At 40.1% G+C, this 16110-nt stretch overlaps 1 protein-coding gene across 5 annotated transcripts in view; it reads right to left on the reverse strand.

The window, feature by feature from the left end:
* LOC119020583 (teneurin-3) overlaps nt 1–16110 on the reverse strand; it is a 274733-nt gene that overhangs the window by 167812 nt on the left and 90811 nt on the right. Inside the window, exon 1 of one of the 5 annotated variants that reach the window (XM_037100059.1) lies at nt 8460–9020. The exons of the other annotated variants lie outside the window; for them this stretch is intronic. The gene's annotated coding sequence lies outside the window, so the exon portion shown is untranslated. Of the gene's footprint in view, nt 1–8459; nt 9021–16110 lie in introns of those variants that run through there. 5 annotated transcript variants of the gene reach the window in all.

Raw genomic sequence — 16110 nt, forward strand, 5'->3', positions numbered from 1 at the left:
GCTCAGTCTTGTGTAAACTAGTCTGAATCTCCCAGTTTTCTGCAAAAATTCCAAAAGTGTGTGTGTGTGTGTGTGGGGGGGGGGGGTCTCTCCTCACCGATATCATTACAAGACTTGATGTGGGAAAAGTGGGGAAAAGGAAAGGTCAGGAGCTCTGGTAACAGCGCCAAGCACAGAAAGGACCGTGACAAATATGAACGAGAAGTTTATTCCTCTTGTACTTATTCACGTCACACAGCTCACTATCTCAAGAGGAAAAAAAATAATATCTGCAATTAAGTTTTCACAAATGCAAAAATCACTGTGCAACTCATCACACATTTACTATACTCATTAAATAATGTGCTATTTTTGATGCACTACAAACTGGTGGTTGATCCACAATGCCGGTTTGCTTTCAGCCCATACAGGTCACCAATTATTACCTGTTTCTCATGGCTGATACCAATAATTTCCCTCTCTTGGACCCATGTGGATCGTGTATTATAAATCACAATCATGTTCTCGTCCTCTGAAATTGTAAAACAAAAAAAACAAAAACAAAAAAAAAGCACACACGCCGACAACAAGGTGGGCTCTAGTGTACACTAGTGTTTGCAGCAGTTTGACGTCATTACGACAACAACAGGGTGTTGCACGTCTTCTTCTTATCTCCTTCTCTGACCGATCGCAAATCTTTAGCTGCATACTGCCACCTACAGTATCGGAGTGTGTGGATGCTGCACTTGTTACGCCACAGAAACAGCAATTTGACTTTGTATTCATTTAATGATTCATTATTGGTCATTTAATTCAGTTATTCTCATTATATTGAGTAACTGAATTACAGTAAAAACGGTAAATAAATAGCAAATAAATGTCCCATGAGCTGGCTGATAACTATAGTGCATCACTAGATACGGGGCTTTGAGACAAAGCATTTACAAAGAGCTGAAGCATTAGTCAATGAGTTCATGAGTCTAGTGACAACAATTTTATCATCAACTAACCATTAACTGAAATTCTGACAACATTGGCCCATTAAAGATAAAATGGTATGTAGGATATCTGATGTCAAGACCTTTGTTATATGTTATTTTGAGCTGTGTACTCACATTATTCCAAATCTTTCCAACAATGTTCAAACCAGAGAAATCCACATCGTGTCCGAGAGATGAAGACAACAACTCCCATGATCCCATGCTAATCTATGATGCTGTCCAACTACTTATTTTGTTGTCAATGTTTTGATTGAGTGACCCTTATCTGCAGAAATTACATATACCATAGTGCATTTCACAAATATACATTAATTAAAAAAATCAGTCAACATATTGATTGATGAGAAAAAAGAGTTATAAATTAGTTTTAAGGTTCTGACATCGATAACATATTCTAAATTACATTTTTAAATGTTTTTTTTTTTTTTGTTTCCCTTTAATGTACCAATGTCATAAATGTGACATAGTTCCCAGTAAATGAATTATACAAATAATGCAACAACTATTGCACCACAAGAAAATACGTCAGTGTGCTGTGCTGCCCAGGGTGAGCTGTATGAAAAACACATACATACACACATAGACAGTACAACACGCACAAACACCCTCAGATACATATGAGGTCCATCACACTCAATATAAATTCCAGCTTTCAGGCGCGCACACACAATCTCTCCCACAGCAGCCCATAGGCACACATACACCCCACTATAAATACACATTACTGTTACACTCACATGATGAATGAGCTATAAATGTCCTGTATGTAATGAAAAATAATAAAACAAGTAAAAATATGGTCAAAAAAATATAAATGAGCAGGACTTTTATACTGCGAGTTAGTGTAGTCTGTGAAATACTGTAAATCCTTGTGTCTGTTCAAGAATTTATGGCTTAAGAATAATAATGATAATGTGTGTGTGTGTGTGTGTGTGTGTGTGTGTGTGTGTGTGTGTGTGTGTGTGTGTGTTTACTGGTCCAGGGCATTTTAAGAACAATTGAAACTTTTATTTTCTGAGCATTAGCCCCATCTAGAGTAATGCAGTCCATCAGGAAAATTACTACAGACGCACGCACACACGCACACACACACACACACACACACACACACACACACACACACACACACACTCACACATACAAACTATTCTTACAACGGCAAGCCTCACTGACTCGCATTCTATCCTTAATTCCTGTTTCAAAGTGAAGTCCTTCCTCTGATGACTTTCATCATCTTTCTATCTTTGAAACATAAACACACACACACACACACACACACACACACACACACACACAAAGGCCCCTACATCGCAGACACCCAATCTATCTCACATCACTCTCAAAGGCCTTGTTGCTAGGAGATAGTGCTCTATTTGTAGAGCGACAGTGAGACATAGAGCGAAATGTATATATGTGGGGTTCTGGTGGGGGGGGGGCATTGAAGAGAGTCAAGTTCCTTTAAAGATGGATAAATCTCTCCAGGCATAATTTCACACTCGCGCATGCACACACACACAATGTGAGTCTCTGTGCAGCCCATGCATGGTCACTCATGTGAATGTGTACACACCTGTAAAGCAACATAAATTGTGTGAGTGTGTGTGTGTGTGTGTGTGTGTGTATGTGTATGTGTCGTGTGTGTTCCTCCGGTTGCAGCAGTGGTGGGATCCAGCAGGTCATATAATGGTTGGCTGGTCACATTGTCTGCCCCAGCGGTCAGTCCTTCACACACACTCTGTCCCCTATAATCTGCGAATACATCAATTATAATCTGATAAAGCCTGCCGAGAGAACAACAACCCTCATCTGAAACACTGTGACTAAAACATCACGTCCACAGAATGACTGAAATAAAGAAAAGGTTTTATACTTTAGTATATTCAAAATGCAGAAGCACTTGGTCTAGTTTCTATGTAAAATAAGGTCACTTTAAAAACATTTTCTTTCTCAGAATTCTGAGATTAGAGTCAAAATATATTTTTCACAGTGGCCAAATCTGCTTCTATAAGTTTCAGCTAGTGATTTTATATCATTCTGTACATAAGTAGAAAATGTAGAAAACATGTCTTTGAAGACACATCTTTGCATCCTGCATTTCAGTGGATCACTGAACTGAAACTGTGGCCTTAAATCAAAACAATTTTTTGAAAATATTAAATATTAAGTGAAATGTGCTCAATTCTAGCAACATTACAGTTTAGTTTAACCATGGAAAAATGTCCTGCAGTTGCCAATACAAATGAAATGGACTATCATGGGTGATGCAACAGTAATTATCATAGATCCACATTAAGTATTATTTTTGGCTTTCCCTGCTAAAGGAATTGCAACAAGCAGGAGCCTTTAATTCTAAAAGCGATTCTAAAATCCTAAGCCTGACACCCCGGCTAAAGGCTCGACTCGCCTACAGTATCCCCGACACAGAAAAGGTTCCGCTGGATGTGTTGAATTACTTTGGACTCCAAACTAAAGATGGACAGGGAGAGGAGGCGCCCACTGCAGAACCTGCCGCAAACCAGCAGGTCTAATTTGCTGGCCAGCTCTGTTAACCAGTTTGATTATCGAGAAAACAATAATAAATGGCAATTTCTTTGATGCCATTATATTAAAAGCAGGAGTAATTCATTGCATTACCTCGAGACAAAACTTGTTTTCTTGTGGTAACAGGTTAACTTATCTTGTTATCTCGAGAAAACAACAGGCTGATTCTTTTGAGATAATGAGATAAGTTATCACGAGAAAACATCCTGATTGATAAGAGTGGATAAGAGAGGCCTGTTATGATCCTTTGCCATGACGATGTTTTACCTATTGATTTGATATGAGGGTTTTTTTTACATCATGACGACTGATTCAATAAACATTAGGCTATAAGTAGTAATAATAATAATACTAGATCTGGAAAAGAAAGTTCATTTTCTTGAGCTGACAAGATAAATTAATTTGTTATCACGAGAAAACAATCCTCTAAAAAAATGTTTTGACTTGATTCCACCACTGGCAGTTAAAGCAGTCATTGTCTTGCAACTATTACTACCTTGGTGTTTTGACACATCATGAGCAAACTCGGTGCCAACTCAAGGCAAGCTGTTCAGTTCAGTCCATTACTGAAAAAAAAGGGTAAAAAATTAGATCATTACCTCATGGCTCCATTTAAATTCTTTGTTTGCACAGTGATTAAAACATGCTATTAAACTGTCACAAAAGCAAGTCATTAATCATAAAATCTTATAAACCGCAAGTATTGCTTTTTCTATCAAACTGTGATGAAAATAATTGAGAACTCATACTAGTTCTATAACGTGAGTGAGGTCTTACTTCACCTGAGTGCCACAATAAATGCACTGCCAAAAATCATATTGTTAAAAACGTTCAAAAATGTGCTGCTGTGTACTAACTTTAACAGAAAAAGTTTGATTTCAATATTGTGACCACCAGTGGAATGTAGCAGCTGTGTGTGCTGCTTGACTGACTGCATTGTCTGTCGCAGTGGTTGTTCTCAAGCTCACTGTGCCCCTAATCTGCTAAAACATCCAGAGAAGAAGAAAATGTGTGCACAAAAAAATCACCTTGACGAACATGTGAGATGTGTCCAGCGAAATATAACTGGTCACATGGAGAATTTGTAATTACTTAATTCCAGGGGGGCGCGGTCATCTTCGCACTGTTGTTCTGAGCCACTCATGTACACCATCATTAATAATAACTTTATTTGAACAGCACTTCTTAAAGCAGATGAAAAGTGCTTCACATAAATAATAGTCTAAAGTATAAACCCGCTGTACATGCAGTACATACGTGCATTTTATCACACATACACACCAGCATACATTCATACACAAGCACATGCATGACTTATCAATACGATTGAAATATTACGACGCACAGCATGTGCTGTGAAGCATCCACTGTAAAACTGAGAAACGATCCTTCCCCCATTACTATGTTACACCATTTGCACAACGTTGCATTTTGCTTTCTTTCAAATGTTTCAGCAATCCAGTAGAAAGCATTGCAGAGGCCCATAGCTGAAGGCGATATTCATACCTTTTTTTTTTTTTTTTTTCAAATGAACTATTCCGAACCACTTTTGGAGAGGCACATGGGCCAATAGAAGTAAGGACAATGGTAGAATTGACCCCTTATGCATTTGATGGAGGGTATTTAATTTATTGCCCCTTTACTCTCACTCTCACATCTTATCATACCGAATGAATCCACTGGAATCTTAATCATTTACACATGTCCTTCTCTCTACCACTGTCTTTGCCTTCCTGTCTTTATGATCTGTCCATCCATGGTCGTTTTTTTGGGCATGTTTCCTCTCACAGTGACAGTTTAATTCCTTTAATCCATCACCTACTTCCTCTTTTGCTTCGTAACTCACACGCATGCTTTCAGTAGTCTGAAATTTATGTTTCTAATTGAAAAAGTAACAGCGGGTTGTGTGTGTGTGTGTGTGTGTGTGTGTGTGTGTGTGTGTGTGTGTGTGTGTGTGTGTGTGCGTGTGGACACTCTCACACTCACACACACAGACACACAGATGCGCGCGCACACACACACACACACACACACACACACACACACACACACACACACACACACACACACACAGCAATGGAATGCAAATCTCTGTGTCTGGAAGCGATTACACAGAAAGCTAGAGCCCGTATACTCTTTCTGTGTCTGAGGAGCAGCACACAGTCCTGCCGCTCTAACCCTCACCACAAACACACATGTACACACACACTCAAAATGCCCCTTCAAAACACAATGTTACAGGCAGAGCTGCTAATTGACCGATCACATGAGCTGATGCTTTCCTGAGTTTACCTAGCCTTCACTGGGTTAAATACAGTTTATCCACTTTGGTCGGGCTGATGGACAGCACGGTTTAAACTTTGCGCTGTTTTTGTCATTCAATCAGCCAGAAAAAAATAAATAAATAAAAAAAAATGTATATATATATATTTATGTATATATACGTGTGTGAATATGTGTGTATGTATATATATTTATATAGCGTTGTTGAGAATATCTATTCATTGATACATTTTTATTCTGAGTTTTTTAAAATTATTATAAACAGTTTCAGTGCTCATTTATGCTTTTCACTCTTCTATCACAAGTCTAGCACACAAGCCATTTTACATTTGTTTTTTCTAAAATGATTTGTGGTGTCAAAGTTGTTGTTAAATATTGATATTTTCAATGTATTATATGTGTATATATATATATATATATATATATATATATATATATATATATATATATATATATATATATATATATATATATATATATATATATGCACATACACATATACACACAAACACACATATATACTACAGAGAGAGAGAGCGAGAGAGAGAGAGAGAGAGAGAAAGAGAGAGAGAGAGAGAGAGAGAGAGAGAGAGAGAGAGAGAGAGAGAGAGAGAGAGAGACCATTGATAAATACAAATACACACTAGGACTAGAAATAAATTATGTGTCAAGTCTATGTGTATTTATTCTATACATGCTGGATTTGAATTGAGATCCAAAGTCTTCACAACTGCCAACATCTGGAGGTTGAGGATTAGCAGAGTCTACTGAGTAAACCCAATGAAAAGTTAGAATGGACTGGATAAAAAAAATAAATAAATAAATAAAAATATCTGCCAACGGTAAAAGACAAAGGAATGACCTGAAGACTGCTGAGAGACTGAAACATCGGGTTGATATTGACTACAGTGTGTTGCCACTGTGGGACTACACAAAGGAACACACACAAAGCCCGACCAGTGTTGCTGAAAAATGGTGCTGAGGATTTCTGCTTCACTGAGAGACTCAGTATATAATGTGGGGCAATAGTGAGGTGAATTCAAATAAACTGTGATTATCTAAGGAATCCTTAACACACACACACACACACACACACACACACGTATATGCATATACATACATACATACAGACATACATACATACATATATACATATATGTAGATATAGATAGATAGATAGATAGTATGATAGTATCTACCATCAGCTTGAAGTTGGAAAGGACTAGAGGGAATAGGAACAAATCAACACTGACAGGACACTTGCTGGTGTAAATATCTGATGCCTATCCTCAACAGTAAGTATCAAACTGATGTATATTGCTATAGGCCCTTTTAAAAAAATATATACAATTAATGGATATATACTATATAGACAGTGATGTCTGCCCTCACTGACTGGACAGAGGTCTTTCTCTTTATGTATCACCGCAGATTAAACTGTGACAGGAGGACTAACAACCAAGCCACACACACAAAACCCTTCCTTTTTTTTCTTTTTTATAAAGAAAGAGAGTTTCAACACAGGTCACAAGGAGACATCAGAGGGCGAAATTTATTTGGTCACTTTGCCAGCCACTATGACTGACAGCAGCTTGTCCTGGATATTCACATTATGCCCTCCACATTTGATTGTTACCTTTACTGAGGTAACATTCTCCATCTCCAGTCCCTTTGGATATTGCCCCTTTGTAATGGCCTCAAAATCACAACCAGACCTTGAAGCTAATGCTTGCTGTATGATTAACCACTAAAAAATGTATGTGTGTGTGTGTGTGTGTGTGTGTGTGTGTGTGTGTGTGTGTGTGTGTGTGTGTAGCACAGATACAACTACAGTAGAGACTAACTGATCGACAGCATGTTTACTTGAGTAAAAATGGTCAGTGGGTGAACACAAGCTTATACAGTGAATAGCAGGTTTGGGTGTGGATGAGGAAAAGACGGAGTGAGTGCACAAAAAAGAAGAGAAGAAGAAGAAAAAAAAGATTGCTTTTACTGACTAACTTGCTGTATTTAGTGTTAACAGCCTTCAGTATGGAACCTGTGACCAACCCTCAAGACTCTGAGGAAAAGGAGCTACAAGAGAAAGCACAAAGGCAGGGGATGAAGAAGAAAAAAGAATAGATGAGAAGGACAACAAAAGAATTGAAGAAGTGAAATATGAGAGTGAGAGGGGAGAGAAGGATGGTAGGAAAGAAGGTGAAACAGAGCCAAAGAAAATGAACAGTAAAGATTTCTCCCTCTTCTTTCCTCTACTGATTACTTGTCACTTTCTCACCAAAATCAAACTACGAGGCCCCAGCCTGGCACTGTTTTCTCACACACACACACACACACACACACACACACACACACACACACACACACACACACACACACACACACACACGCTATCACACGCGCGCGCGCTGATTGACTGTGTTGTTTTTGTCAATGAGTTTACATTCAGTCAGTGAATTCTCACAATGAGAGGCAATTGACTAGAGAATAAGAAAATTCCCAAGGCTTGCGCACACACACACACACACACACACACACACACACACACACGCTGGCACACGGCACCGTCGCACACACGCGTGTGCACGCCGCAGCGCCACTTCATATTGCATAGCTTTAAGAAAAGGAAAAAGGGGAAAAGTGAATTTATTCGCCTACCTTGTCGGTGCGAGTATTCCAGCTTCGCCCGGCTGAAAGGGTTTAATTCCCCCTAAAACACACAGGATCCTTTCAGGGACGCATGAAGACTCGCAGCCGCCTGCTGTTTGAGAAAAATACAGTTTCCCCTCCGTCTCGCTCTGTTCTTTTGTCTTTTTTCAGAGGATATATATATAAAAAAACAAAAAAAAAAACAAAACAAAAACACAAGCCCCGTTCTCTGAGCTTCGCCGCTCTCTTTCTCTCCCTCTCTCTATTTGTGGGACTGCCTCCGTCTTTTCCTCACTTCTTGTTTTCACCCAGCCTCCAAGTGACGGATGGAGAATCAAAAACACCGGAGGAAAAAAAAAATCACAAAGCTGCTGCTTTTTCTCCTCTTTTCACTTCTGTCAGTCACCCGCAACACTGAATTTTCTTCCTCAATTCTCTCCTCCGGTTCCTTTTCGATTTGCCTCTCTCAGTGTGTGTGTGTGTGCGCGCATGTGTGTGTGTGTGTGTGTGTGTCCGCGTGTGTGTGTGCGTGTGTGAGAGAGAGAGCGCGGTCTCCTCCTGCTTCTGCCACCTCTGCTGTGTGTGCTGGGCTGCCTGCCTGCCTCGGCTCCCTCTCTCTCTCTCTCTCTCTCTCTCTGCTTGTATAAGTTTAAAGCTTTTGCTGGTTGAGCAGGGAGGGGGCGGAGCCATGAGGACAGAGGGAGCTCAGGGAAGAATGCGATTGGCCGACACAGAGGGGGGTGAGTGAGATAGAGAGAGGAAAGAGTGAGGGGAAAGGAGCGGAGGGAGGGAGGGGCTGGAGCTCCGCTCTCCGCATTTGGAGGCTGAAGGTGTAGATGTGTGGAGTGAGAGGTGGTGGAGAAAGCACTCCCTCTATTTCACTCTCTTTCTCTTTCTCTCTCTCTCTCTCTCTCTCTCTCTCTCTCTCTCTCTCTCACACACACACACACACCCACACATTCTCTAGCTCTCTGCATTCTTTTGCTCTGATCTCCCTGATTTCCCGACCACATGTGTATTCATAGCACAAACTACATCTCAGCCCAGTGTGTGTGTGTGTGTGTGAGTGTGTGTGTGTGTGTGTGCAGATAGGTTTGGAGGCAGCTGTACAAACGAAAGGTGTGGGGGTGGGGTTAGGGGGGGACTGCAGAGGAACTTTGATTTGACAAACACAGCATGCAGGCAGACATACTGTAGACAGACAAGGACACACTCACACTCACACAGTGTCTCATTACTCCATATTATGTATGTGTGACTAGCAGTTTAACTCATTTGGACAGTTTCATTTCAGTTTTGAAAGACTGATGAATCTATAGGAACTAAATAGGCTGTTCTGTTTAGTGAGTGTGTGTGTGTGTGTGTGTGTGTGTGTGTGTGTGTGTGTGCGTGCATGTGTGTGTGTTAAAACAACAACAACAACAACAACAACAAGTGTGAAGCATGCCAAAATAAAGAAAAGCTGAAAGTGTGTGTTTTTATAAGGGTGTGTGTTGAGCCAACATTGCCTGCTGGTGTATTTCTCTCTCTGTCTGTCTGTGTGTGTGTGTGTGTGTGTGTGTGTGTGTGTGTGTGTGTGTAGAAATTCAGAATACCTTTAACATTATTTTTCGATGTCTCAATTAAATTGTACTATCTTGGTGATATTGTCTACTGTATATAAACTGTAATTAGTTTATTAGAACAGATTAAATGTGGCAGAGAAAAACGGAACTTAACATTTAGAATATTTGAAAACAATTTTAAAGATTTCATCTTTCTTCCTTTGGCTGTTTTCTCTAATTTTGTCCCGAATATTTCCTCATATATTGTGCAATGTAGTATTTTTTTTTATGAATAAGTGTTGAAGAGGTACAAATGTAGGAGCCCTGTCATCGATGGAACTGAACAATTAAATACATGCATAAATACACACAAAGCTATGATACCCTAAAAACAGTTTAGAGAGCAAAGTCACATTAAATTTGATGAAAACATACATCACAACTTTAATAATATGTAATCGCACCCCTTAAAATCAAGTCACACATTTTCTTTACTCACTCACACACACAAACACACACCGTTTTTACACAGTACTTTAAGTATTGTGTACCTAACATGTTGTTCACTGTACAGATTGTAAAGCCCACTGAGGCAATGTGATTGTGATTTATGGCTGTATACATAAAACTGGTTTGATTTGATTTGATTTGATTTATTTAACAGGTTTCTGTTGATATGGCTTGGAGGAAATCCCACTGTTAGCCAACACACCAACACACATGAACATGAGCAAGCGCCTCTGACATTTTATAGCATCACTGAAATGTCCTCATTTCCTGTCCACCAACGAGAGGATCAACAGTATAACATGCAGTCAATTCGGACCACTTTACTCAACGGGAGACACAAGATGGAGCATGACGCCTCCAGTCGAAGGAAGGAAGTTATTTAATGTCTATATGAGCAGAAACACAAGGGGTGAAAACATTACAATTCTGCTGTGACATCAGCAGTTCTTTCGCCAGAGAAGATCTCATGAACATCAGGGGAACAACATCAGCTCACTTGGTTCTGATTTTTGTAACTACCTTACACAATCGAGGCCAGCACACTACTGTCTTTTCTTTGATGTGGATCTTGACTGATCTGATTAATTCAAGCACAGGTGGTCTTCTTTGGGTAAAGGTAAAGAGTTAAACATCTGTATACATTTATATTGAAATGACCATGTCTGTTATGCCACAAAGTAGATATAAAGAGTACAATCCGGTACAGATGTCCCAAGTCCCAGTGTGACATCTGCGCTGTCCAATCACGTGAAGACAATAAGATTAGAGACGTGGCTTCATCAGTCTGTTGTCTTTCTGAAAATGTCTTGTACCAGATGACTCATCTGACTTCTCATCTTCACTTTTACCTGAAGACCTTCTGCTGCTGAAATATTACATCACTAGTTTGTCTTTGTTTCATGTGCATACGTTGCTCTCTGCTCGCCTCTTCATCAGGCCACACAATGAGCCGAGTTGTTTTGAAGCATGTGCGGTGTGTATATATTAAACGTAATACAAAAGACACACTTAATGCTCTGTCAGCTCGCTTCTCTGTTGACTTTTAAGGCCCTTCACCATGAAATTCAAGAACTATGTGCTTTTCATGGTGACTGCACAATGTAAACTCCAGTCTTTCTCTAGCACTGGAGGAAAAGATCAAGCCAGTAGTTTGACATAGAATAGAATTAATGTTATCAAACTGAACGTGGACATTTTTATGGACATGAAAATATAATTAATATAAAATTAATATATTTAATATATTAAAATAACCATATATATAATTATTAGTATATACTTTTTTTTTTAGAAACAAATTTCCAACATAGTTATAATAAACATCTAAGCCTAAAGCCTCTGAGTGGGCATTACACTTGGCATCAGTTGACTGACAACTGAGAGTGGGCAATGCTTGGAGACGTGCTGTCAACTTTTTTTGTGTGTTACTGACGGCAAAAACGCTTTTTCAATTTTTCCCCTTTTTGAAAACAAATCCACATAGTGTTATTTGAGACCATTAGCACTTAAAGTCATGTGTCCATTATTTGGGAGGGTAGAGAGTATCTAGGTCAGCTAGCCTTCTATCTTCCATTGGTCTAGTGGTCCATGTGGTGCCATTTCTCCCATTTGCCTACACAAGCCCGTGGATGATGTGTTGAAGTACTTCAGTGCTGCTGGACGATGGATTTCTTGAAGGATGCTCTCTCTTCCTTGTACTAATTAAAACCCTGGTAGGGGTTCTGAATTAATTGTGGTTTATCAATGGATTGTTCTGTAAGACCAGTGAAGAGAGCACACTGTTGTTGGGTTAGGAAGGTGCCTTTGCAATATTTCTAAAAAGGCAAGACATGCATGTAGAAGATACAAAGAGGCAGAGAGCAGAACCCCACATTGTGTTTCTTCTCATACAATTAAGGCAGTTCACTTTTATGAGCTCATTTGATTCTGATATGTAACGCTGAATCTTGTTCCCAAAGAACTAATTTAGTCATGATACAAGCAACCATGTACACAGCCTAAATATTTTATTAATATATACATCATCATTATCATTGTCATCACACATACACAAAAAAGCTAATGATATAGGCATCATCTCCCATAAAGGTTAATGGAGTATTGATTCTGGCATAGAGGCTACTGGCAAGTAGATGTGGATATGAAGTGTGCCGTTATCCTTAATCTTTAATGCTGCTGCTTTTATTACATATTTACCTGCTATATGCATACATGCAAAAGCTATGTATCTTTGAATCTGGGAACATACATATGTATGTGTACCAGAGTACAAAAGTCACTCACATCAAAATACCTGTAATTTGGATTTTGTTTTTCAAATATAATATTTTTTATTTTATTTTTTTTCCAGTTGAATCTTGCACGCACTCAAACTGCCATGGACATAAGTTTGTGCAAAACCTGCTGACTCATGTTGTCCCCAAAGCTTTGAGGTGTGTTTGGGGTCTTCAATTATGGCTCATGGTCAGAGGAAAGGGGTAAGGATAAGGTAATCTATACTTATCCTTGCCCGTGCAACACATTTCTAAATGTGTGCTTAGTAGGACAGGCAATTCAAGTCGAAACTGAAAACAACTGGGCTGTTCCATTGGCCCTTATGGCCATGCCGAGTCAAAACATTACATGCTGATTTGATCTTTGATCATCAGTTTAACTTGCTGAGCTGAGCTGAGCTGAGCTGAGCTGAGCTGAGCTGAACTGAGCCTGATGTGCCGTCTCTGAAATCAGCCCAGAGCATGTCGGTTTGCCTCCAGGACAGGTGCAGTGACAACGTGGCCAACCCATGACAACCCCCCTTCTCACCCTCAACTGTAAAATTGCATTTGATTAGAAATTACAATGTCTGAACAAAAAAAATTCATTGACTCCAAAATGTCCCTAATGGTTTTATCTCCAGCCGTTAATAAAGATATTTAAAGCTCTGATTCAGTTCCGTACTCTTAGAATAAGTCTTTTCCTTGTGTTTCTATCATGTAATAGCGCACTGTATTTTTTTTACTTGACATGTTTGTTACTGGTATTTCCAGGACCTCCATGGAAACTGTTTGTTCTGGATTTTCCATTTCAGAGTATATCTCTAAAGGAAGAGCCTTCAAGGAGCAGGGATATCTGAATATTTTCGCCAATTAAATGTAAACTCCAGCGAGGAAAATGTGGGCTTATATTTACCCCTTTTAGAGCCACATTCCCTCGAGAGAAAGGTTTGATCTCACTGCACAGTTTTCTTTTTCACTATGTCCGTCCTTCCAGCAGAGAGGCTTTTCTAACACCAGTGTATTTGCTGGTACCCCCCACTGACACACACAACGTAGCCTCTACACTCTTCAGAGTGTGTGTGGTATGTGTGTGATCGATAGAGAGAGGGGGAAGGTGTGTGCATGTAGGTTTCAGTGCAAGTTCAGCTTTTCCCGCCATTTAAACACCCTGTGTGTGTGTGTGTGTGTGTGTGTGTGTGTGTGTGTGTGTGTGTGTGTGTGTGTGTGTGTGTGTGTGAGAGAGAGAGAGAGAGTGTGTGATATGGGTCCCTAAGCTCTTTCATTTCATTGTATGGAACCCCTACTGGGCAAGTTCACAACCTTAGAGTGAGAGAGGAGAAGAGAGAGATGGAAATGAAAGAGAGGTATAAGAGGAAGTCTGGGGAGAGGGAGACACAGAGAGAAAAAAGACAAAGAGAGAGAAGAGAAACAGAGAGAAATAGAGAGAGAGTGGCTTAAACAAGCCAACTGGTGAATTAAAGAGGAAAAACGCGATGAGGCGAGAATTCTAAACCGGCAGAAGGGAGGGAAGAGGGGGAAGAAAAGGGGGCTTTCTCCGTTCTCTTAATCCTTCATTCAGTATGTAGGGATTTCAGTCGATAGTGAGATAATATAGCGTAACTCTCGTTGTTGTGGTATGTGAGTGTGTGTGTGTGTGTGTGTGTGTTCCACTCTGAGTCAGGACATTTCAGCCTCCTGGCCAGATTACAAAAAAAAAGCAGCATTCATTGTCAATTTGACCAGTGCACCCTGTAGCCGTGTGTGTGTGTGTGTGTGAGAGAGAGAGAGGGCATCTTCTAAAAACGTGTGTATAAATGTGTGTATGTGTGCACCCATCACCTTGTCAACCGCAGCGCAGCCCATTCTAAATAACAGAGATTATTAAGGTCACATGGGCCTGGACTAAAGCATTTAGGATAAACGACAGCAACCTGCTGCTCTGCTCACCTGTGGTTTAAGCAGAACACACTACAACAAACACACACAGAGGCACGCATGTACGCAAGTACACACACACACACACACACACACACACACACACACACAGAGTCAAATAATATCAAATACTTAAAAAAACAAATTTAAGGCCACGCAAAGATGTATTTATTGAACATATCCAACTATTAATGGCTCCAGGATAAAGAACTGGGTGAAAAACTGACTCCATACACCTCTCTGCCTGTGTTCAAAGACTCGTTGAGGTGTGCTTGAACGTCACGGTCACCCCTCTCACACCGGACCAGACACCTACTACACCCATAAACGGCTGGCTTTTGTCTTTAATGTGAAAGGGGACAATCAGCACTCGCTCTGGCGTTTCTAAGCTCTGGCACCGATCGGCCGTGATGAATACACAGCACCCGGACAGACACACTCATATTCAGCCCTTTGTCAGTTGTAATGCTATGGTATGCTACCGGTATCGTGACACAGCCTTTTCTTTTAATTAGTCACACGCTTTCATTGACTTAGGTCCTGGCAACCGCTCAGTGACAAAGACAGCCATGCTCATACAATTGTAACAGGTTTAGCTTTGGAGGGTGATCTGTCCCTCAATATAAACTCTCCATGGCAGTTAAAACACAATGCCAGGCTGCGTGTGAAAAGGACACATGAGGCAACGCACGAATTGAGAGAGAGGCAAGATGTGAAACTATAATTATGCAATTTTATGTACATAACCTTTTCAGGTTAGGTACTGCTCACATTCGAACTGATACTAGCGTCAGTACCTGAAATTCCGTATCAGTGGCCAACATTCTTTGTCAGTACTTAAATAAGCATTGGGTTATAGGGGGAAGCTGGTGAAAGACATGGTAGCAGCTGTAGAAACTATTTCTTATAACATTAAAATGAAGACGAGTGTGAATAACCTACTTTCCAAAGTGACTTTAATAACAAACAGTAGAGGGCAGCAATACCCTGTTGCAGCATCCAGTCTGCCTAATCCAAAGAGGATTAAGAAACTCCGGCATGTTGTTGCAATCGCAGCTCTGGATAGTGTTATAAATGCCAGTCAAACAGTTTAAATTCCCAGACTTTTGCGTTCATACTAATGTTTCAGGCATACTGTGGTTTTGGCTAACGCAAGTAAAAATGCTAAGCTATTGTCAACCAAGACAGTGAAAAAAAGTCCAGTTATCTGCCCCAACAACATATATCAACAAATGCAGTCAACATAAAGTCTGGGACAGAGGCCGAGGAGGTCGCGTTTGCTGGCGGGCCTGCAGCTTGTAGGCTGCCATATCAGTCTGCAAGACAAGAAGACATTACCACAGCCACTGTGTGACTGAACAGTGTTATAGGCAGAACAGAGCTGGTCTGCACTGTGGTGGGATCCATCATTTCTTT

This window comes from Acanthopagrus latus, chromosome 1 (assembly GCF_904848185.1).
Source record: "Acanthopagrus latus isolate v.2019 chromosome 1, fAcaLat1.1, whole genome shotgun sequence".
NCBI classification, from domain to species: Eukaryota; Metazoa; Chordata; class Actinopteri; order Spariformes; family Sparidae; genus Acanthopagrus; species Acanthopagrus latus.